At 38.0% G+C, this 25,684-nt stretch overlaps 16 non-coding genes across 16 annotated transcripts; all 16 read right to left on the bottom strand.

The window, feature by feature from the left end:
- Positions 1 to 386: 386 nt before the first annotated feature.
- Positions 387 to 459, bottom strand: trnav-aac (transfer RNA valine (anticodon AAC)). The gene has a single exon. It is a non-coding gene; the product is annotated as a tRNA-Val (tRNA).
- A 569-nt stretch (positions 460 to 1,028) lies between these two features.
- On the bottom strand, positions 1,029 to 1,101 carry trnav-uac (transfer RNA valine (anticodon UAC)). Its single transcript has one exon. It is a non-coding gene; the product is annotated as a tRNA-Val (tRNA).
- Positions 1,102 to 3,539: 2,438 nt separating this feature from the next.
- Positions 3,540 to 3,612, bottom strand: trnav-cac (transfer RNA valine (anticodon CAC)). The gene has a single exon. It is a non-coding gene; the product is annotated as a tRNA-Val (tRNA).
- Positions 3,613 to 3,923: 311 nt separating this feature from the next.
- trnav-uac (transfer RNA valine (anticodon UAC)) lies at positions 3,924 to 3,996 on the bottom strand. The gene has a single exon. It is a non-coding gene; the product is annotated as a tRNA-Val (tRNA).
- Positions 3,997 to 5,851: 1,855 nt separating this feature from the next.
- Positions 5,852 to 5,924, bottom strand: trnav-uac (transfer RNA valine (anticodon UAC)). Its single transcript has one exon. It is a non-coding gene; the product is annotated as a tRNA-Val (tRNA).
- Positions 5,925 to 6,815: 891 nt separating this feature from the next.
- Positions 6,816 to 6,888, bottom strand: trnav-uac (transfer RNA valine (anticodon UAC)). Its single transcript has one exon. It is a non-coding gene; the product is annotated as a tRNA-Val (tRNA).
- An 840-nt stretch (positions 6,889 to 7,728) lies between these two features.
- On the bottom strand, positions 7,729 to 7,801 carry trnav-uac (transfer RNA valine (anticodon UAC)). The gene has a single exon. It is a non-coding gene; the product is annotated as a tRNA-Val (tRNA).
- Positions 7,802 to 9,378: 1,577 nt separating this feature from the next.
- On the bottom strand, positions 9,379 to 9,451 carry trnav-aac (transfer RNA valine (anticodon AAC)). Its single transcript has one exon. It is a non-coding gene; the product is annotated as a tRNA-Val (tRNA).
- A 3,775-nt stretch (positions 9,452 to 13,226) lies between these two features.
- On the bottom strand, positions 13,227 to 13,299 carry trnav-aac (transfer RNA valine (anticodon AAC)). The gene has a single exon. It is a non-coding gene; the product is annotated as a tRNA-Val (tRNA).
- Positions 13,300 to 15,040: 1,741 nt separating this feature from the next.
- On the bottom strand, positions 15,041 to 15,113 carry trnav-aac (transfer RNA valine (anticodon AAC)). Its single transcript has one exon. It is a non-coding gene; the product is annotated as a tRNA-Val (tRNA).
- A 1,314-nt stretch (positions 15,114 to 16,427) lies between these two features.
- On the bottom strand, positions 16,428 to 16,500 carry trnav-uac (transfer RNA valine (anticodon UAC)). The gene has a single exon. It is a non-coding gene; the product is annotated as a tRNA-Val (tRNA).
- A 943-nt stretch (positions 16,501 to 17,443) lies between these two features.
- On the bottom strand, positions 17,444 to 17,516 carry trnav-aac (transfer RNA valine (anticodon AAC)). Its single transcript has one exon. It is a non-coding gene; the product is annotated as a tRNA-Val (tRNA).
- Positions 17,517 to 18,825: 1,309 nt separating this feature from the next.
- On the bottom strand, positions 18,826 to 18,898 carry trnav-uac (transfer RNA valine (anticodon UAC)). The gene has a single exon. It is a non-coding gene; the product is annotated as a tRNA-Val (tRNA).
- A 1,114-nt stretch (positions 18,899 to 20,012) lies between these two features.
- Positions 20,013 to 20,085, bottom strand: trnav-aac (transfer RNA valine (anticodon AAC)). Its single transcript has one exon. It is a non-coding gene; the product is annotated as a tRNA-Val (tRNA).
- A 1,505-nt stretch (positions 20,086 to 21,590) lies between these two features.
- On the bottom strand, positions 21,591 to 21,663 carry trnav-uac (transfer RNA valine (anticodon UAC)). Its single transcript has one exon. It is a non-coding gene; the product is annotated as a tRNA-Val (tRNA).
- Positions 21,664 to 22,410: 747 nt separating this feature from the next.
- Positions 22,411 to 22,483, bottom strand: trnav-aac (transfer RNA valine (anticodon AAC)). The gene has a single exon. It is a non-coding gene; the product is annotated as a tRNA-Val (tRNA).
- Between the last annotated feature and the right edge of the window lie 3,201 nt (positions 22,484 to 25,684).

Raw genomic sequence — 25,684 nt, 5'->3', positions numbered from 1 at the left:
ACTGTTTCCACCCGGTTTCAAACCTGGGACCTTTCGCGTGTGAAGCGAATGTGATAACCACTACACTACAGAAACTGCTGCATGTTGTTTTTGCAAGGACTAAACCAAATTTTACTGATATTCACATCATTTATTTGAATTTCCAAAATAAGGCATTTATGAAAGCAACTATTTACTGTTATAAAAACAGTTCTTACTGAATGTGTCAAAGAGCACTGTTTCCACCCGGTTTCGAACCGGGGACCTTTCACCTGTGAAGCGAATGTGATAAACACTACACTACTGAAACTGCTGCATGTTGTTTTTGCAAGGACTAAACCAAATTTTACTGATATTCACTGCATGTATTTGAATTTCCAAAATAAGGCATTTATGAAAGAATGCACTGTTTCCACCCGGTTTCGAACCGGGGACCTTTCGCGTGTTAAGCGAACGTGATAACCACTACACTACAGAAACTGCTGCATGTGATTTTTGCAAGGACTAAACCAAATTTTACTGATATTCACATCATTTATTTGAATTTCCAAAATAAGGCATTTATGAAAGCAACTATTTACTGTTATAAATACAGTTCTTACTGAATGTGTCAAAGAGCACTGTTTCCACCCGGTTTCGAACCAGGGACCTTTCGCGTGTTAAGCGAACGTGATAACCACTACACTACAGAAACTGCTTCATGTGGTTTTTGCAAGGACTAAACCAAATTTTACTGATATTCACTGCATGTCTTTGAATTTCCAAAATAAGGCATTTATGAAAGCAACTATTCACTGTTATAAATACAGTTCTTACTGAATGTGTCAAAGAGCACTGTTCCCACCCGGTTTCGAACCGGGGACCTTTCGCGTGTGAAGCGAATGTGATAACCACTACACTACAGAAACTACTGCATGTGATTTTTGCAAGGACTAAACCAAATTTTACTGATATTCACTGCATGTCTTTGAATTTCCAAAATAAGGCATTTATGAAAGCAACTATTCACTGTTATAAATACAGTTCTTACTGAATGTGTCAAAGAGCACTGTTTCCACCCGGTTTCGAACCGGGGACCTTTCGCGTGTAAAGCGAACGTGATAACCACTACACTACAGAAACTGCCGCATGTGATTTTTGCAAGTACTAAACCAAATTTTACTGCTATTCACTGCATGTATTTGAATTTCCAAAATATTTTTATCTGTTATAAATACAGTTCTTACTGAATGTGTCAAAGAGCACTGTTTCCACCCGGTTTCGAACCGGGGACCTTTCGCGTGTGAAGCGAATGTGATAACCACTACATTACAGAAATCGCTGCATGTGGTTTTTGCAAGGTATTTGAATTTCCAAAATAAGGCATTTATGAAAGAAAGCACTTTTTCCAACCGGTTTCAAAACAGGGACCTTTCGCGTGTTAAGCGAACGTGATAACCACTACACTACAGAAACTGCTGCATGCGGTTTTTGCAAGGACTAAACCAAATTTTACTGATATTCACTGCATGTCTTTGAATTTCCAAAATAAGGCATTTATGAAAGCAACTATTCACTGTTATAAATACAGTTCTTACTGAATGTGTCAAAGAGCACTGTTTCCACCCGTTTTTGAACCGGGGACCTTTCGCGTGTTCAGCGAACGTGATAACCACTACACTACAGAAACTGCTGCATGTGGTTTTTGCAAGGACTAAACCAAATTTTACTGATATTCACATCATTTATTTGACTTTCCAAAATAAGGCATTTATGAAAGCAACTATTCACTGTTATAAATACAGTTCTTACTGAATGTGTCAAAGAGCACTGTTTCCACCCGGTTTCGAACCGGGGACCTTTTGCGTGTGAAGCGAATGTGATAACCACTACACTACAGAAATCGCTGCATTTGGTTTTTGCAAGGACTAAACCAAATTTTACTGATATTTACTGCATGTCTTTGAATTTCCAAAATAAGGCATTTATGAAAGCAACTATTCACTGTTATAAATACAGTTCTTACTGAATGTGTCAAAGAGCACTGTTTCCACCCGGTTTCGAACCGGGGACCTTTCGCGTGTAAATCAAACGTGATAATCACTACACTACAGAAACTGCTTCATGTGGTTTTTGCAAGGACTAAACCAAATTTTACTGATATTCACTGCATGTATTTGAATTTCCAAAATAAGGCATTTATGAAAGAAAGCACTTTTTCCACCCTGTTTCAAACCAGGGACCTTTTGCGTGTGAAGCGAACGTGATAACCACTACACTACAGAAACTGCTGCATGTGATTTTTGCAAGGACTAAACCAAATTTTACTGATATTCACTGCATGTCTTTGAATTTCCAAAATAAGGCATTTATGAAAGCAACTATTCACTGTTATAAATACAGTTCTTACTGAATGTGTCAAAGAGCACTGTTTCCACCCGGGGACCTTTCGCGTGTGAAGCGAATGTGATAACCACTACACTACAGAAACTGCTGCATGTGGTTTTTGCAAGGACTAAACCAAATTTTACTGATATTCACATCATTTATTTGAATTTCCAAAATAAGGCATTTATGAAAGCAACTATTCTCTGTTATAAATACAGTTCTTACTGAATGTGTCAAAGAGCACTGTTTCCACCCGGTTTCGAAACGGGGATCTTTCGCGTGTTAAGCGAACGTGATAACCACTACACTACAGAAACTGCTGCTTGTGATTTTCGCAAGGACTAAACCAAATTTTACTGATATTCACTGCATGAATTTGAATTTCCAAAATAAGGCATTTATGAAAGAATGCACTGTTTCCACCCGGTTTCGAACCGGGGACCTTTCGCGTGTAAAGCAAACGTAATAACCACTACACTACAGAAACTGCCGCATGTGATTTTTGCAAGGACTAAACCAAATTTTACTGCTATTCACTGCATGTATTTGAATTTCCAAAATATTATTATTCTCTGTTATAAATACAGTTCTTACTGAATGTGTCAAATAGCACTGTTTCCACCCGGTTTCGAACCGGGGACCTTTAGCGTGTGAAGCAAATGTGATAACCACTACACTACAGAAACTGCTGCATGTGGTTTTTGCAAGGACTAAACCAAATTTTACTGATATTGACTGCATGTATTTGAATTTCCAAAATAAGGCATTTATGAAAGAAAGCACTTTTTCCACCCGGTTTCGAACCGGGGACCTTTCACGTGTGAAGCGAACGTGATAACCACTACACTACAGAAACTGCTGTATGTGGTTTTTGCAAGGACTAAACCAAATTTTACTGATATTCACATCATTTATTTGAATTTCCAAAATAAGGAATTTATGAAAGCAACTATTCACTGTTATAAATACAGTTCTTACTGAATATGTCAAAGAGCAGTGTTTCCACCCAGTTTCGAACCGGGGACCTTTCGCATGTAAAGCGAATGTGATAACCAATACACTACAGAAACTACTGCATGTGGTTTTTGCAAGGACTAAACCAAATTTTACTGATATTCACTGCATGTATTTGAATTTCCAAAATATTATTATCTGTTATAAATACAGTTCTTACTGAATGTGTCAAAGAGCACTGTTTCCACCCGGTTTCGAACCGGGGACCTTTCGCTTGTGAAGCGAATGTGATAACCACTACACTACAGAAACTGCTTCATGTGGTTTTTGCAAGGACTAAACCAAATTTTACTGATATTCACTGCATGTATTTGAATTTCCAAAATAAGGCATTTATGAAAGAAAGCACTTTTTCCACCCGGTTTCAAACCAGGTACCTTTCGCGTGTTAAGCGAACGTGGAAACCACTACACTACAGAAACTGCTGCATGTGATTTTTGCAAGGACTAAACCAAATTTTACTGATATTCACATCATTTATTTGAATTTCCAAAATAAGGCATTTATGAAAGCAACTATTCACTGTTATAAATTCAGTTCTTACTGAATGTGTCAAAGAGCACTGTTTCCACCCGGTTTCGAACCGGGGACCTTTCGCGTGTAAAGCGAACGTGATAACCACTACACTACAGAAACTGCCGCATGTGATTTTTGCAAGGACTAAACCAAATTTTACTGCTATTCACTGCATGTATTTGAATTTCCAAAATATTATTATCGTTTATAAATACAGTTCTTACTGAATGTGTCAAAGAGCACTGTTTCCACCCGGTTTCGAACCGGGGACCTTTCGCGTGTGAAGCAAATGTGATAACCACTACACTACAGAAACTGCTTCATGTGATTTTTGCAAGGACTAAACCAAATTTTACTGATATTCACTGCATGTATTTGAATTTCCAAAATAAGGCATTTATGAAAGAATGCACTGTTTCCACCCTATTTCGAACCGGGGACCTTTCCCGTGTTAAGCGAACGTGATAACCACTACACTACAGAAACTGCTGCATGTGGTTTTTGCAAGGTCTAAACCAAATTTTACTGATATTCACTGCATGTCTTTGAATTTCCAAAATAAGGCATTTATGAAAGCAACTATTCACTGTTATAAATACAGTTCTTACTGAATGTGTCAAAGAGCACTGTTTCCACCCGGTTTCGAACCGGGGACCTTTCGCGTGTGAAGCGAATGTGATAACCACTACACTACAGAAACTGCTGCATGTGGTTTTTGCAAGTACTAAACCAAATTTTACTGATATTCACATCATTTATTTGAATTTCCAAAATAAGGCATTTATGAAAGGATGCACTGTTTCCACCCGGTTTCGAACCGGGGACCTTTCGCATGTTAAGCGAACGTGATAACCACTACACTACAGAAACTGCTGCATGTGATTTTTGCAAGGACTAAACCAAATTTTACTGATATTCACTGCATGTCTTTGAATTTCCAAAATAAGGCATTTATGAAAGCAACTATTCACTGTTATAAATACAGTTCTTACTGAATGTGTCAAAGAGCACTGTTTCCACCCGGTTTCGAACCGGGGACCTTTAGCGTGTGAAGCAAATGTGATAACCACTACACTACAGAAACTGCTGCATGTGGTTTTTGCAAGGACTAAACCAAATTTTACTGATATTGACTGCATGTATTTGAATTTCCAAAATAAGGCATTTATGAAAGAAAGCACTTTTTCCACCCGGTTTCGAACCGGGGACCTTTCACGTGTTAAGCGAACGTGATAACCACTACACTACAGAAACTGCTGTATGTGGTTTTTGCAAGGACTAAACCAAATTTTACTGATATTCACATCATTTATTTGAATTTCCAAAATAAGGAATTTATGAAAGCAACTATTCACTGTTATAAATACAGTTCTTACTGAATATGTCAAAGAGCAGTGTTTCCACCCAGTTTCGAACCGGGGACCTTTCGCATGTAAAGCGAATGTGATAACCAATACACTACAGAAACTACTGCATGTGGTTTTTGCAAGGACTAAACCAAATTTTACTGATATTCACTGCATGTATTTGAATTTCCAAAATATTATTATCTGTTATAAATACAGTTCTTACTGAATGTGTCAAAGAGCACTGTTTCCACCCGGTTTCGAACCGGGGACCTTTCGCGTGTGAAGCGAATGTGATAACCACTACACTACAGAAACTGCTTCATGTGGTTTTTGCAAGGACTAAACCAAATTTTACTGATATTCACTGCATGTATTTGAATTTCCAAAATAAGGCATTTATGAAAGAAAGCACTTTTTCCACCCGGTTTCAAACCAGGTACCTTTCGCGTGTTAAGCGAACGTGGAAACCACTACACTACAGAAACTGCTGCATGTGATTTTTGCAAGGACTAAACCAAATTTTACTGATATTCACATCATTTATTTGAATTTCCAAAATAAGGCATTTATGAAAGCAACTATTCACTGTTATAAATTCAGTTCTTACTGAATGTGTCAAAGAGCACTGTTTCCACCCGGTTTCGAACCGGGGACCTTTCGCGTGTAAAGCGAACGTGATAACCACTACACTACAGAAACTGCCGCATGTGATTTTTGCAAGGACTAAACCAAATTTTACTGCTATTCACTGCATGTATTTGAATTTCCAAAATATTATTATCTGTTATAAATACAGTTCTTACTGAATGTGTCAAAGAGCACTGTTTCCACCCGGTTTCGAACCGGGGACCTTTCGCGTGTGAAGCAAATGTGATAACCACTACACTACAGAAACTGCTTCATGTGATTTTTGCAAGGACTAAACCAAATTTTACTGATATTCACTGCATGTATTTGAATTTCCAAAATAAGGCATTTATGAAAGAATGCACTGTTTCCACCCTATTTCAAACCGGGGACCTTTCGCGTGTTAAGCGAACGTGATAACCACTACACTACAGAAACTGCTGCATGTGGTTTTTGCAAGGTCTAAACCAAATTTTACTGATATTCACTGCATGTCTTTGAATTTCCAAAATAAGGCATTTATGAAAGCAACTATTCACTGTTATAAATACAGTTCTTAATGAATGTGTCAAAGAGCACTGTTTCCACCCGGTTTCGAACCGGGGACCTTTCGCGTGTGAAGCGAATGTGATAACCACTACACTACAGAAACTGCTGCATGCGGTTTTTGCAAGTACTAAACCAAATTTTACTGATATTCACATCATTTATTTGAATTTCCAAAATAAGGCATTTATGAAAGGATGCACTGTTTCCACCCGGTTTCGAACCGGGGACCTTTCGCATGTTAAGCGAACTTGATAACCACTACACTACAGAAACTGCTGCATGTGATTTTTGCAAGGACTAAACCAAATTTTACTGATATTCACTGCATGTCTTTGAATTTCCAAAATAAGGCATTTATGAAAGCAACTATTCACTGTTATAAATACAGTTCTTACTGAATGTGTCAAAGAGCACTGTTTCCACCCGGTTTCGAACCGGGGACCTTTCGCGTGTAAAGCGAACGTGATAACCACTACACTACAGAAACTGCCGCATGTGATTTTTGCAAGTACTAAACCAAATTTTACTGCTATTCACTGCATGTATTTGAATTTCCAAAATATTATTATCTGTTATAAATACAGTTCATACTGAATGTGTCAAAGAGCACTGTTTCCACCCGGTTTCGAACCGGGGACCTTTCGCGTGTGAAGCGAATGTGATAACCACTACATTACAGAAATCGCTGCATGTGGTTTTTGCAAGGTATTTGAATTTCCAAAATAAGGCATTTATGAAAGAAAGCACGTTTTCCAACCGGTTTCAAACCAGGGACCTTTCGCGTGTTAAGCGAACGTGATAACCACTTCACTACAGAAACTACTGCATGTGGTTTTTGCAAGGACTAAACCAAATTTTACTGATATTCACTGCATGTATTTGAATTTCCAAAATATTATTATCTGTTATAAATACAGTTCTTACTGAATGTGTCAAAGAGCACTGTTTCCACCCGGTTTCGAACCGGGGACCTTTCGCGTGTGAAGCGAATGTGATAACCACTACACTACAGAAACTGCTTCATGTGGTTTTTGCAAGGACTAAACCAAATTTTACTGATATTCACTGCATGTATTTGAATTTCCAAAATAAGGCATTTATGAAAGAAAGCACTTTTTCCACCCGGTTTCAAACCAGGTACCTTTCGCGTGTTAAGCGAACGTGGAAACCACTACACTACAGAAACTGCTGCATGTGATTTTTGCAAGGACTAAACCAAATTTTACTGATATTCACATCATTTATTTGAATTTCCAAAATAAGGCATTTATGAAAGCAACTATTCACTGTTATAAATTCAGTTCTTACTGAATGTGTCAAAGAGCACTGTTTCCACCCGGTTTCGAACCGGGGACCTTTCGCGTGTAAAGCGAACGTGATAACCACTACACTACAGAAACTGCCGCATGTGATTTTTGCAAGGACTAAACCAAATTTTACTGCTATTCACTGCATGTATTTGAATTTCCAAAATATTATTATCTGTTATAAATACAGTTCTTACTGAATGTGTCAAAGAGCACTGTTTCCACCCGGTTTCGAACCGGGGACCTTTCGCGTGTGAAGCAAATGTGATAACCACTACACTACAGAAACTGCTTCATGTGATTTTTGCAAGGACTAAACCAAATTTTACTGATATTCACTGCATGTATTTGAATTTCCAAAATAAGGCATTTATGAAAGAATGCACTGTTTCCACCCTATTTCGAACCGGGGACCTTTCGCGTGTTAAGCGAACGTGATAACCACTACACTACAGAAACTGCTGCATGTGGTTTTTGCAAGGTCTAAACCAAATTTTACTGATATTCACTGCATGTCTTTGAATTTCCAAAATAAGGCATTTATGAAAGCAACTATTCACTGTTATAAATACAGTTCTTACTGAATGTGTCAAAGAGCACTGTTTCCATCCGGTTTCGAACCGGGGACCTTTCGCGTGTGAAGCGAATGTGATAACCACTACACTACAGAAACTGCTGCATGTGGCTTTTGCAAGGACTAAACCAAATTTTACTGATATTCACATCATTTATTTGAATTTCCAAAATAAGGCATTTATGAAAGCAACTATTTACTGTTATAAATACAGTTCTTACTGAATGTGTCAAAGAGCACTGTTTCCACCCGGTTTCGAACCGGGGACCTTTCGCCTGTGAAGCGAACGTGATAACCACTACACTACAGAAACTACTGCATGTGTTTTTTGCAAGGACTAAACCAAATTTTACTGATATTCACATCATTTATTTGAATTTCCAAAATAAGGCATTTATGAAAGCAACTATTTACTGTTATAAATACAGTTCTTACTGAATGTGTCAAAGAGCACTGTTTCCACCCGGTTTCCAACCGGGGACCTTTCGCCTGTGAAGCGAACGTGATAACCACTACACTACAGAAACTGCTTCATGTGGTTTTTGCAAGGACTAAACCAAATTTTACTGATATTCACTGCATGTCTTTGAATTTCCAAAATAAGGCATTTATGAAAGCAACTATTCACTGTTATAAATACAGTTCTTACTGAATGTGTCAAAGAGCACTGTTTCCATCCGGTTTCGAACCGGGGACCTTTCGCGTGTGAAGCGAATGTGATAACCACTACACTACAGAAACTGCTGCATGTGGTTTTTGCAAGGACTAAACCAAATTTTACTGATATTCACATCATTTATTTGAATTTCCAAAATAAGGCATTTATGAAAGCAACTATTTACTGTTATAAATACAGTTCTTACTGAATGTGTCAAAGAGCACTGTTTCCACCCGGTTTCTAACCGGGGACCTTTCGCCTGTGAAGCGAACGTGATAACCACTACACTACAGAAACTACTGCATGTGATTTTTGCAAGGACTAAACCAAATTTTACTGATATTCACATCATTTATTTGAATTTCCAAAAATAGGCATTTATGAAAGCAACTATTTACTGTTATAAATAGAGTTCTTACTGAATGTGTCAAAGAGCACTGTTTCCACCCGGTTTCGAACCGGGGACCTTTCGCGTGTTAAGCGAACGTGATAACCACTACACTACAGAAACTGCTGCATGTTTTACTGATATTCACATCATTTATTTGAATTTCCAAAATAAGGCATTTATGAAAGCAACTATTTACTGTTATAAATACAGTTCTTGCTGAATGTGTCAAAGAGCACTGTTTCCACCCGGTTTCGAACCGGGGACCTTTCGCGTGTGAAGCAAACGTGATAACCACTACACTACAGAAACTGCTGCATGTGATTTTTGCAAGGACTAAACCAAATTTTACTGATATTCACTGCATGTCTTTGAATTTCCAAAATAAGGCATTTATGAAAGCAACTATTCACTGTTATAAATACAGTTCTTACTGAATGTGTCAAAGAGCACTGTTTCCACCCGTTTTCGAAGCGGGGACCTTTCGCGTGTTAAGCGAACGTGATAACCACTACACTACAGAAACTGCTGCATGTGATTTTTGCAAGGACTAAACCAAATTTTACTGGTATTCACTGCATGTATTTGAATTTCCAAAATAAGGCATTTACGAAAGAATGCACTGTTTCCACCCGGTTTCGAACCCGGGACCTTTCGCGTATTAAGCGAACGTGATAACCACTACACTACAGAAACTGCTGCATGTGGTTTTTGCAAGGACTAAACCAAATTTTACTGATATTCACATCATTTATTTGAATTTCCAAAATAAGGCATTTATGAAAGCAACTATTTACTGTTATAAATACAGTTCTTACTGAATGTGTCAAAGAGCACTGTTTCCACCCGGTTTCGAACCGGGGACCTTTCGCCTGTGAAGCGAACGTGATAACCACTACACTACAGAAACTACTGCATGTGATTTTTGCAAGGACTAAACCAAATTTTACTGATATTCACATCATTTATTTGAATTTCCAAAAATAGGCATTTATGAAAGCAACTATTTACTGTTATAAATAGAGTTCTTACTGAATGTGTCAAAGAGCACTGTTTCCACCCGGTTTCGAACCGGGGACCTTTCGCGTGTGAAGCGAATGTGATAACCACTACACTACAGAAACTGCTGCATGTGGTTTTTGCAAGGACTAAACCAAATTTTACTGATATTCACATCATTTATTTGAATTTCCAAAATAAGGCATTTATGAAAGCAACTATTTACTGTTATAAATACAGTTCTTACTGAATGTGTCAAAGAGCACTGTTTCCACCCGGTTTCGAACCGGGGACCTTTCGCCTGTGAAGCGAACGTGATAACCACTACACTACAGAAACTACTGCATGTGATTTTTGCAAGGACTAAACCAAATTTTACTGATATTCACATCATTTATTTGAATTTCCAAAAATAGGCATTTATGAAAGCAACTATTTACTGTTATAAATAGAGTTCTTACTGAATGTGTCAAAGAGCACTGTTTCCACCCGGTTTCGAACCGGGGACCTTTCGCGTGTTAAGCAAACGTGATAACCACTACACTACAGAAACTGCTGCATGTTTTACTGATATTCACATCATTTATTTGAATTTCCAAAATAAGGCATTTATGAAAGCAACTATTTACTGTTATAAATACAGTTCTTGCTGAATGTGTCAAAGAGCACTGTTTCCACCCGGTTTCGAACCGGGGACCTTTCGCGTGTGAAGCAAACGTGATAACCACTACACTACAGAAACTGCTGCATGTGATTTTTGCAAGGACTAAACCAAATTTTACTGATATTCACTGCATGTCTTTGAATTTCCAAAATAAGGCATTTATGAAAGCAACTATTCACTGTTATAAATACAGTTCTTACTGAATGTGTCAAAGAGCACTGTTTCCACCCGTTTTCGAAGCGGGGACCTTTCGCGTGTTAAGCGAACGTGATAACCACTACACTACAGAAACTGCTGCATGTGATTTTTGCAAGGACTAAACCAAATTTTACTGGTATTCACTGCATGTATTTGAATTTCCAAAATAAGGCATTTACGAAAGAATGCACTGTTTCCACCCGGTTTCGAACCCGGGACCTTTCGCGTATTAAGCGAACGTGATAACCACTACACTACAGAAACTGCTGCATGTGATTTTTGCAAGGACTAAACCAAATTTTACTGATATTCACTGCATGTCTTTGAATTTCCAAAATAAGGCAATTATGAAAGCAACTATTCACTGTTAGAAATACAGTTCTTACTGAATGTGTCAAAGAGCACTGTTTCCACCCGGTTTCAAACCAGGGACCTTTCGCGTGTTAAGCGAACGTGATAACCACTACACTACAGAAACTGCTTCATGTGGTTTTTGCAAGGACTAAACCAAATTTTACTGATATTCACTGCATGTCTTTGAATTTCCAAAATAAGGCATTTATGAAAGCAACTATTCACTGTTATAAATACAGTTCTTACTGAATGTGTCAAAGAGCACTGTTTCCACCCGGGGACCTTTCGCGTGTGAAGCGAATGTGATAACCACTACACTACAGAAACTGCTGCATGTGGTTTTTGCAAGGACTAAACCAAATTTTACTGATATTCACATCATTTATTTGAATTTCCAAAATAAGGCATTTATGAAAGCAACTATTTACTGTTATAAATACAGTTCTTACTGAATGTGTCAAAGAGCACTGTTTCCACCCGGTTTCTAACCGGGGACCTTTCGCCTGTGAAGCGAACGTGATAACCACTACACTACAGAAACTACTGCATGTGATTTTTGCAAGGACTAAACCAAATTTTACTGATATTCACATCATTTATTTGAATTTCCAAAATTAGGCATTTATGAAAGCAACTATTTACTGTTATAAATACAGTTCTTACTGAATGTGTCAAAGAGCACTGTTTCCACCCGGTTTCGAACCGGGGACCTTTCGCGTGTTAAGCAAACGTGATAACCACTACACTACAGAAACTGCTGCATGTTTTACTGATATTCACATCATTTATTTGAATTTCCAAAATACGGCATTTATGAAAGCAACTATTTACTGTTATAAATACAGTTCTTGCTGAATGTGTCAAAGAGCACTGTTTCCACCCGGTTTCGAACCGGGGACCTTTCGCGTGTGAAGCAAACGTGATAACCACTACACTACAGAAACTGCTGCATGTGTTTTTTGCAAGGACTAAACCAAATTTTACTGATATTCACTGCATGTCTTTGAATTTCCAAAATAAGGCATTTATGAAAGCAACTATTCACTGTTATAAATACAGTTCTTACTGAATGTGTCAAAGAGCACTGTTTCCACCCGTTTTCGAAGCGGGGACCTTTCGCGTGTTAAGCGAACGTGATAACCACTACACTACAGAAACTGCTGCATGTGATTTTTGCAAGGACTAAACCAAATTTTACTGGTATTCACTGCATGTATTTGAATTTCCAAAATAAGGCATTTACGAAAGAATGCACTGTTTCCACCCGGTTTCGAACCCGGGACCTTTCGCGTGTTAAGCGAACGTGATAACCACTACACTACAGAAACTGCTGCATGTGATTTTTGCAAGGACTAAACCAAATTTTACTGATATTCACTGCATGTCTTTGAATTTCCAAAATAAGGCAATTATGAAAGCAACTATTCACTGTTATAAATACAGTTCTTACTGAATGTGTCAAAGAGAACTGTTTCCACCCGGTTTCAAACCGGGAACCTTTCGCGTGTGAAGCGAATGTGATAACCACTACACTACAGAAACTACTGCATGTGATTTTTGCAAGGACTAAACCAAATTTTACTGATATTCACATCATTTATTTGAATTTCCAAAATAAGGCATTTATGAAAGCAACTATTTACTGTTATAAATACAGTTTTTACTGAATGTGTCAAAGAGCACTGTTTCCACCCGGTTTCGAACCGGGGACCTTTCGCGTGTTAAGCGAACGTGATAACCACTACACTACAGAAACTGCTGCATGTGATTTTTGCAAGGACTAAACCAAATTTTACTGATATTCACATCATTTATTTGAATTTCCAAAATAAGGCATTTATGAAAGCAACTATTTACTGTTATAAATACAGTTCTTACTGAATGTGTCAAAGAGCACTGTTTCCACCCGGTTTCGAACCAGGGACCTTTCGCATGTTAAGCGAACGTGATAACCACTACACTACAGAAACTGCTTCATGTGGTTTTTGCAAGGACTAAACCAAATTTTACTGATATTCACTGCATGTCTTTGAATTTCCAAAAGAAGGCATTTATGAAAGCAACTATTCACTGTTATAAATACAGTTCTTACTGAATGTGTCAAAGAGCACTGTTTCCACCCGGTTTCGAACCGGGCACCTTTCGCGTGTTAAGCGAACGTGATAACCACTACACTACAGAAACTGCTGCATGTTTTACTGATATTCACATCATTTATTTGAATTTCCAAAATAAGGCATTTATGAAAGCAACTATTTACTGTTATAAATACAGTTCTTGCTGAATGTGTCAAAGAGCACTGTTTCCACCCGGTTTCGAACCGGGGACCTTTCGCGTGTGAAGCAAACGTGATAACCACTACACTACAGAAACTGCTGCATGTGATTTTTGCAAGGACTAAACCAAATTTTACTGATATTCACTGCATGTCTTTGAATTTCCAAAATAAGGCATTTATGAAAGCAACTATTCACTGTTATAAATACAGTTCTTACTGAATGTGTCAAAGAGCACTGTTTCCACCCGTTTTCGAAGCGGGGACCTTTCGCGTGTTAAGCGAACGTGATAACCACTACACTACAGAAACTGCTGCATGTGATTTTTGCAAGGACTAAACCAAATTTTACTGGTATTCACTGCATGTATTTGAATTTCCAAAATAAGGCATTTACAAAAGAATGCACTGTTTCCACCCGGTTTCGAACCCGGGACCTTTCGCGTGTTAAGCGAACGTGATAACCACTACACTACAGAAACTGCTGCATGTGATTTTTGCAAGGACTAAACCAAATTTTACTGATATTCACTGCATGTCTTTGAATTTCCAAAATAAGGCAATTATGAAAGCAACTATTCACTGTTATAAATACAGTTCTTACTGAATGTGTCAAAGAGCACTGTTTCCACCCGGTTTCAAACCGGGGACCTTTCGCGTGTGAAGCGAATGTGATAACCACTACACTACAGAAACTACTGCATGTGATTTTTGCAAGGACTAATCCAAATTTTACTGATATTCACATAATTTATTTGAATTTCCAAAATAAGGCATTTATGAAAGCAACTATTTACTGTTATAAATACAGTTCTTACTGAATGTGTCAAAGAGCACTGTTTCCACCCGGTTTCGAACCGCAGACCTTTCGCATGTTAAGCGAACTTGATAACCACTACACTACAGAAACTGCTGCATGTTTTACTGATATTCACATCATTTATTTGAATTTCCAAAATAAGGCATTTATGAAAGCAACTATTCACTGTTATAAATACAGTTCTTACTGAATGTGTCAAAGAGCACTGTTTCCACCCGGTTTCGAACCGGGGACCTTTCGCGTGTAAAGCGAACCTGATAACCACTACCCTACAGAAACTGCCGCATGTGATTTTTGCAAGTACTAAACCAAATTTTACTGCTATTCACTGCATGTATTTGAATTTCCATAATATTATTATCTGTTATAAATACAGTTCTTACTGAATGTGTCAAAGAGCACTGTTTCCACCCGGTTTCGAACCGGGGACCTTTCGCGTGTTAAGCGAACGTGATAACCACTACACTACAGAAACTGCTTCATGTGGTTTTTGCAAGGGGCAAACTAAACCAAATTTTACTGATATTCACTGCATGTATTTGAATTTCCAAAATATTATTATCTGTTATAAATACAGTTCTTACTGATTGTGTCAAAGAGCACTGTTTCCACCCGGTTTCGAACCGGGGACCTTTCGCGTGTGAAGCGAATGTGATAACCACTACACTACAGAAACTGCTTCATGTGGTTTTTGCAAGGACTAAACCAAATTTTACTGCTATTCACTGCATGTATTTGAATTTCCAAAATATTATTATCTGTTATAAATACAGTTCTTACTGAATGTGTCAAAGAGCACTGTTTCCACCCGGTTTCGAACCGGGGACCTTTCGCGTGTGAAGCGAATGTGATAACCACTACACTACAGAAACTGCTTCGTGTGGTTTTTGCAAGGACTAAACCAAATTTTACTGATATTCACTGCATGTATTTGAATTTCCAAAATATTATTATCTGTTATAAATACAGTTCTTACTGAATGTGTCAAAGAGCACTGTTTCCACCCGGTTTCGAACCGGGGACCTTTCGGGTGTGAAGCAAATGTGATAACCACTACACTACAGAAACTGCTTCATGTGGTTTTTGCAAGGACTAAACCAAATTTTACTGATATTCACTGCATGTCTTTGAATTTCCAGAATAAGGCATTTATGAAAGCAACTATTCACTGTTATAAATACAGTTCTTACTGAATGTGTCAAAGAGCATTGTTTCCACCCGGTTTCGAACCGGGGACCTTTCGCATGTAAAGCGAACGTGATAACCACTACACTACAGAAACTGCCGCATGTGATTCTTGCAAGGACTAAACCAAATTTTACTGCTATTCACTGCATGTATTTGAATTTCCAAAATATTATTATCTGTTATAAATACAGTTCTTACTGATTGTGTCAAAGAGCACTGTTTCCACCCGGTTTCGAACCGGGGACCTTTCGCGTGTGAAGCGAATGTGATAACCACTACACTACAGAAACTGCTTCATGTGGATTTTGCAAGGACTAAACCAAATTTTACTGATATTCACTGCATGTATTTGAATTTCCAAAATAAGGCATTTATGAAAGAAAGCACTTTTTCCACCCGGTTTCAAACCAGGTACCTTTCGCGTGTTAAGCGAACGTGATAACCACTACACTACAGAAACTGCTGCATGTGATTTTTGCAAGGACTAAACCAAATTTTACTGATATTCACATCATTTATTTGAATTTCCAAAATAAGGCATTTATGAAAGCAACTATTCACTGTTATAAATTCAGTTCTTACTGAATGTGTCAAAGAGCACTGTTTCCACCCGGTTTCGAACCGGGGACCTTTCGCGTGTAAAGCGAACGTGATAACCACTACACTACAGAAACTGCCGCATGATATTTTTGCAAGGACTAAACCAAATTTTACTGCTATTCACTGCATGTATTTGAATTTCCAAAATATTATTATCTGTTATAAATACAGTTCTTACTGAATGTGTCAAAGAGCACTGTTTCCACCCGGTTTCGAACCGGGGACCTTTCGCGTGTGAAGCGAATGTGATAACCACTACACTACAGAAACTGCTTCGTGTGGTTTTTGCAAGGACTAAACCAAATTTTACTGATATTCACTGCATGTATTTGAATTTCCAAAATATTATTATCTGTTATAAATACAGTTCTTACTGAATGTGTCAAAGAGCACTGTTTCCACCCGGTTTCGAACCGGGGACCTTTCACGTGTGAAGCGAATGTGATAACCACTACACTACAGAAACTGCTTCATGTGGTTTTTGCAAGGACTAAACCAAATTTTACTGATATTCACTGCATGTCTTTGAATTTCCAAAATAAGGCATTTATGAAAGCAACTAGTCACTGTTATAAATACAGTTCTTACTGAATGTGTCAAAGAGCACTGTTTCCACCCGGTTTCGAACCGGGGACCTTTCGCGTGTAAAGCGAACGTGATAACCACTACCCTACAGAAACTGCCGCATGTGATTTTTGCAAGTACTAAACCAAATTTTACTGCTATTCACTGCATGTATTTGAATTTCCAAAATATTATTATCTGTTATAAATACAGTTCTTACTGAATGTGTCAAAGAGCACTGTTCCCACCCGGTTTCGAACCGGCGACCTTTCGCGTGTGAAGCGAATGTGATAACCACTACACTACAGAAACTACTGCATGTGATTTTTGCAAGGACTAAACCAAATTTTACTGATATTCACATCATTTATTTGAATTTCCAAAATAAGGCATTTATGAAAGCAACTATTTACTGTTATAAATACAGTTCTTACTGAATGTGTCAAAGAGCACTGTTTCCACCCGGTTTCGAACCGGGGACCTTTCGCGTGTTAAGCGAACGTGATAACCACTACACTACAGAAACTGCTTCATGTGGTTTTTGCAAGGACTAAACCAAATTTTACTGATATTCACTGCATGTATTTGAATTTCCAAAATATTATTATCTGTTATAAATACAGTTCTTACTGATTGTGTCAAAGAGCACTGTTTCCACCCGGTTTCGAACCGGGGACCTTTCGCGTGTGAAGCGAATGTGATAACCACTACACTACAGAAACTGCTTCATGTGGTTTTTGCAAGGACTTAACCAAATTTTACTGCTATTCACTGCATGTAATTGAATTTCCAAAATATTATTATCTGTTACAAATACAGTTCTTACTGAATGTGTCAAAGAGCACTGTTTCCACCCGGTTTCGAACCGGGGACCTTTCGCGTGTGAAGCGAATGTGATAACCACTACACTACAGAAACTGCTTCGTGTGGTTTTTGCAAGGACTAAACCAAATTTTACTGATATTCACTGCATGTATTTGAATTTCCAAAATATTATTATCTGTTATAAATACAGTTCTTACTGAATGTGTCAAAGAGCACTGTTTCCACCCGGTTTCGAACCGGGGACCTTTCGCGTGTGAAGCGAATGTGATAACCACTACACTACAGAAACTGCTTCATGTGGTTTTTGCAAGGACTAAACAAAATTTTACTGATATTCACTGCATGTCTTTGAATTTCCAAAATAAGGCATTTATGAAAGCAACTATTCACTGTTATAAATACAGTTCTTACTGAATGTGTCAAAGAGCATTGTTTCCACCCGGTTTCGAACCGGGGACCTTTCGCATGTAAAGCGAACGTGATAACCACTACACTACAGAAACTGCCGCATGTGATTTTTGCAAGGACTAAACCAAATTTTACTGCTATTCACTGCATGTATTTGAATTTCCAAAATATTATTATCTGTTACAAATACAGTTCTTACTGATTGTGTCAAAGAGCACTGTTTCCACCCGGTTTCGAACCGGGGACCTTTCGCGTGTGAAGCGAATGTGATAACCACTACACTACAGAAACTGCGTCATGTGGTTTTTGCAAGGACTAAACCAAATTTTACTGATATTCACTGCATGTATTTGAATTTCCAAAATAAGGCATTTATGAAAGAAAGCACTTTTTCCACCCGGTTTCAAACCAGGTACCTTTCGCGTGTTAAGCGAACGTGATAACCACTACACTACAGAAACTGCTGCATGTGATTTTTGCAAGGACTAAACCAAATTTTACTGATATTCACATCATTTATTTGAATTTCCAAAATAAGGCATTTATGAAAGCAACTATTCACTGTTATAAATTCAGTTCTTACTGAATGTGTCAAAGAGCACTGTTTCCACCCGGTTTCGAACCGGGGACCTTTCGCGTGTAAAGCGAACGTGATAACCACTACACTACAGAAACTGCCGCATGATATTTTTGCAAAGACTAAACCAAATTTTACTGCTATTCACTGCATGTATTTGAATTTCCAAAATATTATTATCTGTTATAAATACAGTTCTTACTGAATGTGTCAAAGAGCACTGTTTCCACCCGGTTTCGAACCGGGGACCTTTCGCATGTGAAGCGAATGTGATAACCACTACACTACAGAAACTGCTTCGTGTGGTTTTTGCAAGGACTAAACCAAATTTTACTGATATTCACTGCATGTATTTGAATTTCCAAAATATTATTATCTGTTATAAATACAGTTCTTACTGAATGTGTCAAAGAGCACTGTTTCCACCCGGTTTCGAACCGGGGACCTTTCGCGTGTGAAGCGAATGTGATAACCACTACACTACAGAAACTGCTTCATGTGGTTTTTGCAAGGACTAAACCAAATTTTACTGATATTCACTGCATGTCTTTGAATTTCCAAAATAAGGCATTTATGAAAGCAACTATTCACTGTTATAAATACAGTTCTTACTGAATGTGTCAAAGAGCATTGTTTCCACCCGGTTTCGAACCGGGGACCTTTCACATGTAAAGCGAACGTGATAACCACTACACTACAGAAACTGCCGCATGTGATTTTTGCAAGGACTAAACCAAATTTTACTGCTATTCACTGCATGTATTTGAATTTCCAAAATATTATTATCTGTTATAAATACAGTTCTTACTGATTGTGTCAAAGAGCACTGTTTCCACCCGGTTTCGAACCGGGGACCTTTCGCATGTGAAGCGAATGTGATAACCACTACACTACAGAAACTGCTGCATGTTTTACTGATATTCACATCATTTATTTGAATTTCCAAAATAAGGCATTTATGAAAGCAACTATTCACTGTTATAAATACAGTTCTTACTGAATGTGTCAAAGAGCACTGTTTCCACCCGGTTTCGAACCGGGGACCTTTCGCGTGTAAAGCGAACGTGATAACCACTACCCTACAGAAACTGCCGCATGTGATATTTGCAAGTACTAAACCAAATTTTACTGCTATTCACTGCATGTATTTGAATTTCCAAAATATTATTATCTGTTATAAATACAGTTCTTACTGAATGTGTCAAAGAGCACTGTTTCCACCCGGTTTCGAACCGGGGACCTTTCGCGTGTTAAGCGAACGTGATAACCACTACACTACAGAAACTGCTTCATGTGGTTTTTGCAAGGACTAAACCAAATTTTACTGATATTCACTGCATGTATTTGAATTTCCAAAATATTATTATCTGTTATAAATACAGTTCTTACTGATTGTGTCAAAGAGCACTGTTTCCACCCGGTTTCGAACCGGGGACCTTTCGCGTGTGAAGCGAATGTGATAACCACTACACTACAGAAACTGCTTCATGTGGTTTTTGCAAGGACTAAACCAAATTTTACTGCTATTCACTGCATGTATTTGAATTTCCAAAATATTATTATCTGTTATAAATACAGTTCTTACTGAATGTGTCAAAGAGTACTGTTTCCACCCGGTTTCGAACCGGGGAACTTTCGCGTGTGAAGCGAATGTGATAACCACTACACTACAGAAACTGCTTCGTGTGGTTTTTGCAAGGACTAAACCAAATTTTACTGATATTCACTGCATGTATTTGAATTTCCAAAATATTATTATCTGTTATAAATACAGTTCTTACTGAATGTGTCAAAGAGTACTGTTTCCACCCGGTTTCGAACCGGGGACCTTTCGCGTGTGAAGCGAATGTGATAACCACTACACTACAGAAACTGCTTCGTGTGGTTTTTGCAAGGACTAAACCAAATTTTACTGATATTCACTGCATGTATTTGAATTTCCAAAATATTATTATCTGTTATAAATACAGTTCTTACTGAATGTGTCAAAGAGCACTGTTTCCACCCGGTTTCGAACCGGGGACCTTTCGCGTGTGAAGCGAATGTGATAACCACTACACTACAGAAACTGCTTCATGTGGTTTTTGCAAGGACTAAACCAAATTTTACTGATATTCACTGCATGTCTTTGAATTTCCAAAATAAGGCATTTATGAAAGCAACTATTCACTGTTATAAATACAGTTCTTACTGAATGTGTCAAAGAGCATTGTTTCCACCCGGTTTCGAACCGGGGACCTTTCGCATGTAAAGCGAACGTGATAACCACTACACTACAGAAACTGCCGCATGTGATTCTTGCAAGGACTAAACCAAATTTTACTGCTATTCACTGCATGTATTTGAATTTCCAAAATATTATTATCTGTTATAAATACAGTTCTTACTGATTGTGTCAAAGAGCACTGTTTCCACCCGGTTTCGAACCGGGGACCTTTCACGTGTGAAGCGAATGTGATAACCACTACACTACAGAAACTGCTTCATGTGGTTTTTGCAAGGACTAAACCAAATTTTACTGATATTCACTGCATGTATTTGAATTTCCAAAATAAGGCATTTATGAAAGAAAGCACTTTTTCCACCCGGTTTCAAACCAGGTACCTTTCGCGTGTTAAGCGAACGTGATAACCACTACACTACAGAAACTGCTGCATGTGATTTTTGCAAGGACTAAACCAAATTTTACTGATATTCACATCATTTATTTGAATTTCCAAAATAAGGCATTTATGAAAGCAACTATTCACTGTTATAAATTCAGTTCTTACTGAATGTATCAAAGAGCACTGTTTCCACCCGGTTTCGAACCGGGGACCTTTCGCGTGTAAAGCGAACGTGATAACCACTACACTACAGAAACTGCCGCATGATATTTTTGCAAGGACTAAACCAAATTTTACTGCTATTCACTGCATGTATTTGAATTTCCAAAATATTATTATCTGTTATAAATACAGTTCTTACTGAATGTGTCAAAGAGCACTGTTTCCACCCGGTTTCGAACCGGGGACCTTTCGCGTGTGAAGCGAATGTGATAACCACTACACTACAGAAACTGCTTCGTGTGGTTTTTGCAAGGACTAAACCAAATTTTACTGATATTCACTGCATGTATTTGAATTTCCAAAATAAGGCATTTATGAAAGCAACTATTCACTGTTATAAATACAGTTCTTACTGAATGTGTCAAAGAGCACTGTTTCCACCCGGTTTCGAACCGGGGACCTTTCGCGTGTAAAGCGAACGTGATAACCACTACCCTACAGAAACTGCCGCATGTGATTTTTGCAAGTACTAAACCAAATTTTACTGCTATTCACTGCATGTATTTGAATTTCCAAAATATTATTATCTGTTATAAATACAGTTCTTACTGAATGTGTCAAAGAGCACTGTTCCCACCCGGTTTCGAACCGGGGACCTTTCACGTGTGAAGCGAATGTGATAACCACTACACTACAGAAACTACTGCATGTGATTTTTGCAAGGACTAAACCAAAATTTACTGATATTCACATCATTTATTTGAATTTCCAAAATAAGGCATTTATGAAAGCAACTATTTACTGTTATAAATACAGTTCTTACTGAATGTGTCAAAGAGCACTGTTTCCACCCGGTTTCGAACCGGGGACCTTTCGCGTGTTAAGCGAACGTGATAACCACTACACTACAGAAACTGCTTCATGTGGTTTTTGCAAGGACTAAACCAAATTTTACTGATATTCACTGCATGTATTTGAATTTCCAAAATATTATTATCTGTTATAAATACAGTTCTTACTGATTGTGTCAAAGAGCACTGTTTCCACCAAGTTTCGAACCGGGGACCTTTCGCGTGTGAAGCGAATGTGATAACCACTACACTACAGAAACTGCTTCATGTGGTTTTTGCAAGGACTTAACCAAATTTTACTGCTATTCACTGCATGTATTTGAATTTCCAAAATATTATTATCTGTTATAAATACAGTTCTTACTGAATGTGTCAAAGAGCACTGTTTCCACCCGGTTTCGAACCGGGGACCTTTCGCGTGTTAAGCGAACGCGATAACCACTACACTACAGAAACTGCTTCATGTGGTTTTTGCAAGGACTTAACCAAATTTTACTGCTATTCACTGCATGTATTTGAATTTCCAAAATATTATTATCTGTTATAAATACAGTTCTTACTGAATGTGTCAAAGAGCACTGTTTCCACCCGGTTTCGAACCGGGGACCTTTCGCGTGTGAAGCGATTGTGATAACCACTACACTACAGAAACTGCTTCGTGTGGTTTTTGCAAGGACTAAACCAAATTTTACTGATATTCACTGCATGTATTTGAATTTCCAAAATATTATTATCTGTTATAAATACAGTTCTTACTGAATGTGTCAAAGAGCACTGTTTCCACCCGGTTTCGAACCGGGGACCTTTCGCGTGTGAAGCGAATGTGATAACCACTACACTACAGAAACTGCTTCATGTGGTTTTTGCAAGGACTAAACAAAATTTTACTGATATTCACTGCATGTCTTTGAATTTCCAAATTAAGGCATTTATGAAAGCAACTATTCACTGTTATAAATACAGTTCTTACTGAATGTGTCAAAGAGCATTGTTTCCACCCGGTTTCGAACCGGGGACCTTTCGCATGTAAAGCGAACGTGATAACCACTACACTACAGAAACTGCCGCATGTGATTTTTGCAAGGACTAAACCAAATTTTACTGCTATTCACTGCATGTATTTGAATTTCCAAAATATTATTATCTGTTATAAATACAGTTCTTACTGATTGTGTCAAAGAGCACTGTTTCCACCCGGTTTCGAACCGGGGACCTTTCGCGTGTGAAGCGAATGTGATAACCACTACACTACAGAAACTGCTTCATGTGGTTTTTGCAAGGACTAAACCAAATTTTACTGATATTCACTGCATGTATTTGAATTTCCAAAATAAGGCATTTATGAAAGAAAGCACTTTTTCCACCCGGTTTCAAACCAGGTACCTTTCGCGTGTTAAGCGAACGTGATAACCACTACACTACAGAAACTGCTGCATGTGATTTTTGCAAGGACTAAACCAAATTTTACTGATATTCACATCATTTATTTGAATTTCCAAAATAAGGCATTTATGAAAGCAACTATTCACTGTTATAAATTCAGTTCTTACTGAATGTGTCAAAGAGCACTGTTTCCACCCGGTTTCGAACCGGGGACCTTTCGCGTGTAAAGCGAACGTGATAAACACTACACTACAGAAACTGCCGCATGATATTTTTGCAAAGACTAAACCAAATTTTACTGCTATTCACTGCATGTATTTGAATTTCCAAAATATTATTATCTGTTATAAATACAGTTCTTACTGAATGTGTCAAAGAGCACTGTTTCCACCCGGTTTCGAACCGGGGACCTTTCGCGTGTGAAGCGAATGTGATAACCACTACACTACAGAAACTGCTTCGTGTGGTTTTTGCAAGGACTAAACCAAATTTTACTGATATTCACTGCATGTATTTGAATTTCCAAAATATTATTATCTGTTATAAATACAGTTCTTACTGAATGAATCAAAGAGCACTGTTTCCACCCGGTTTCGAACCGGGGACCTTTCGCGTGTGAAGCGAATGTGATAACCACTACACTACAGAAACTGCTTCATGTGGTTTTTGCAAGGACTAAACCAAATTTTACTGATATTCACTGCATGTCTTTGAATTTCCAAAATAAGGCATTTATGAAAGCAACTATTCACTGTTATAAATACAGTTCTTACTGAATGTGTCAAAGAGCATTGTTTCCACCCGGTTTCGAACCGGGGACCTTTCACATGTAAAGCGAACGTGATAACCACTACACTACAGAAACTGCCGCATGTGATTTTTGCAAGGACTAAACCAAATTTTACTGCTATTCACTGCATGTATTTGAATTTCCAAAATATTATTATCTGTTATAAATACAGTTCTTACTGATTGTGTCAAAGAGCACTGTTTCCACCCGGTTTCGAACCGGGGACCTTTCGCGTGTGAAGCGAATGTGATAACCACTACACTACAGAAACTGCTTCGTGTGGTTTTTGCAAGGACTAAACCAAATTTTACTGATATTCACTGCATGTATTTGAATTTCCAAAATATTATTATCTGTTATAAATACAGTTCTTACTGAATGTGTCAAAGAGCACTGTTTCCACCCGGTTTCGAACCGGGGACCTTTCGCGTGTGAAGCGAATGTGATAACCACTACACTACAGAAACTGCTTCATGTGGTTTTTGCAAGGACTAAACCAAATTTTACTGATATTCACTGCATGTCTTTGAATTTCCAAAATAAGGCATTTATGAAAGCAACTATTCACTGTTATAAATACAGTTCTTACTGAATGTGTCAAAGTGCATTGTTTCCACCCGGTTTCGAACCGGGGACCTTTCGCATGTAAAGCGAACGTGATAACCACTACACTACAGAAACTGCCGCATGTGAGTTTTGCAAGGACTAAACCAAATTTTACTGCTATTCACTGCATGTATTTGAATTTCCAAAATAATATTATCTGTTATAAATACAGTTCTTACTGATTGTGTCAAAGAGCACTGTTTCCACCCGGTTTCGAACCGTGGACCTTTCGCGTGTGAAGCGAATGTGATAACCACTACACTACAGAAACTGCTTCATGTGGTTTTTGCAAGGACTAAACCAAATTTTACTGATATTCACTGCATGTATTTGAATTTCCAAAATAAGGCATTTATGAAAGAAAGCACTTTTTCCACCCGGTTTCAAACCAGGTACCTTTCGCGTGTTAAGCGAACGTGATAACCACTACACTACAGAAACTGCTGCATGTGATTTTTGCAAGGACTAAACCAAATTTTACTGATA

The sequence above is a fragment of the Salvelinus alpinus genome, chromosome 3 (genome assembly GCF_045679555.1).
Source record: "Salvelinus alpinus chromosome 3, SLU_Salpinus.1, whole genome shotgun sequence".
Taxonomy (NCBI): domain Eukaryota; kingdom Metazoa; phylum Chordata; class Actinopteri; order Salmoniformes; family Salmonidae; genus Salvelinus; species Salvelinus alpinus.
This window is presented reverse-complemented; position numbering and strand designations above follow the sequence as displayed.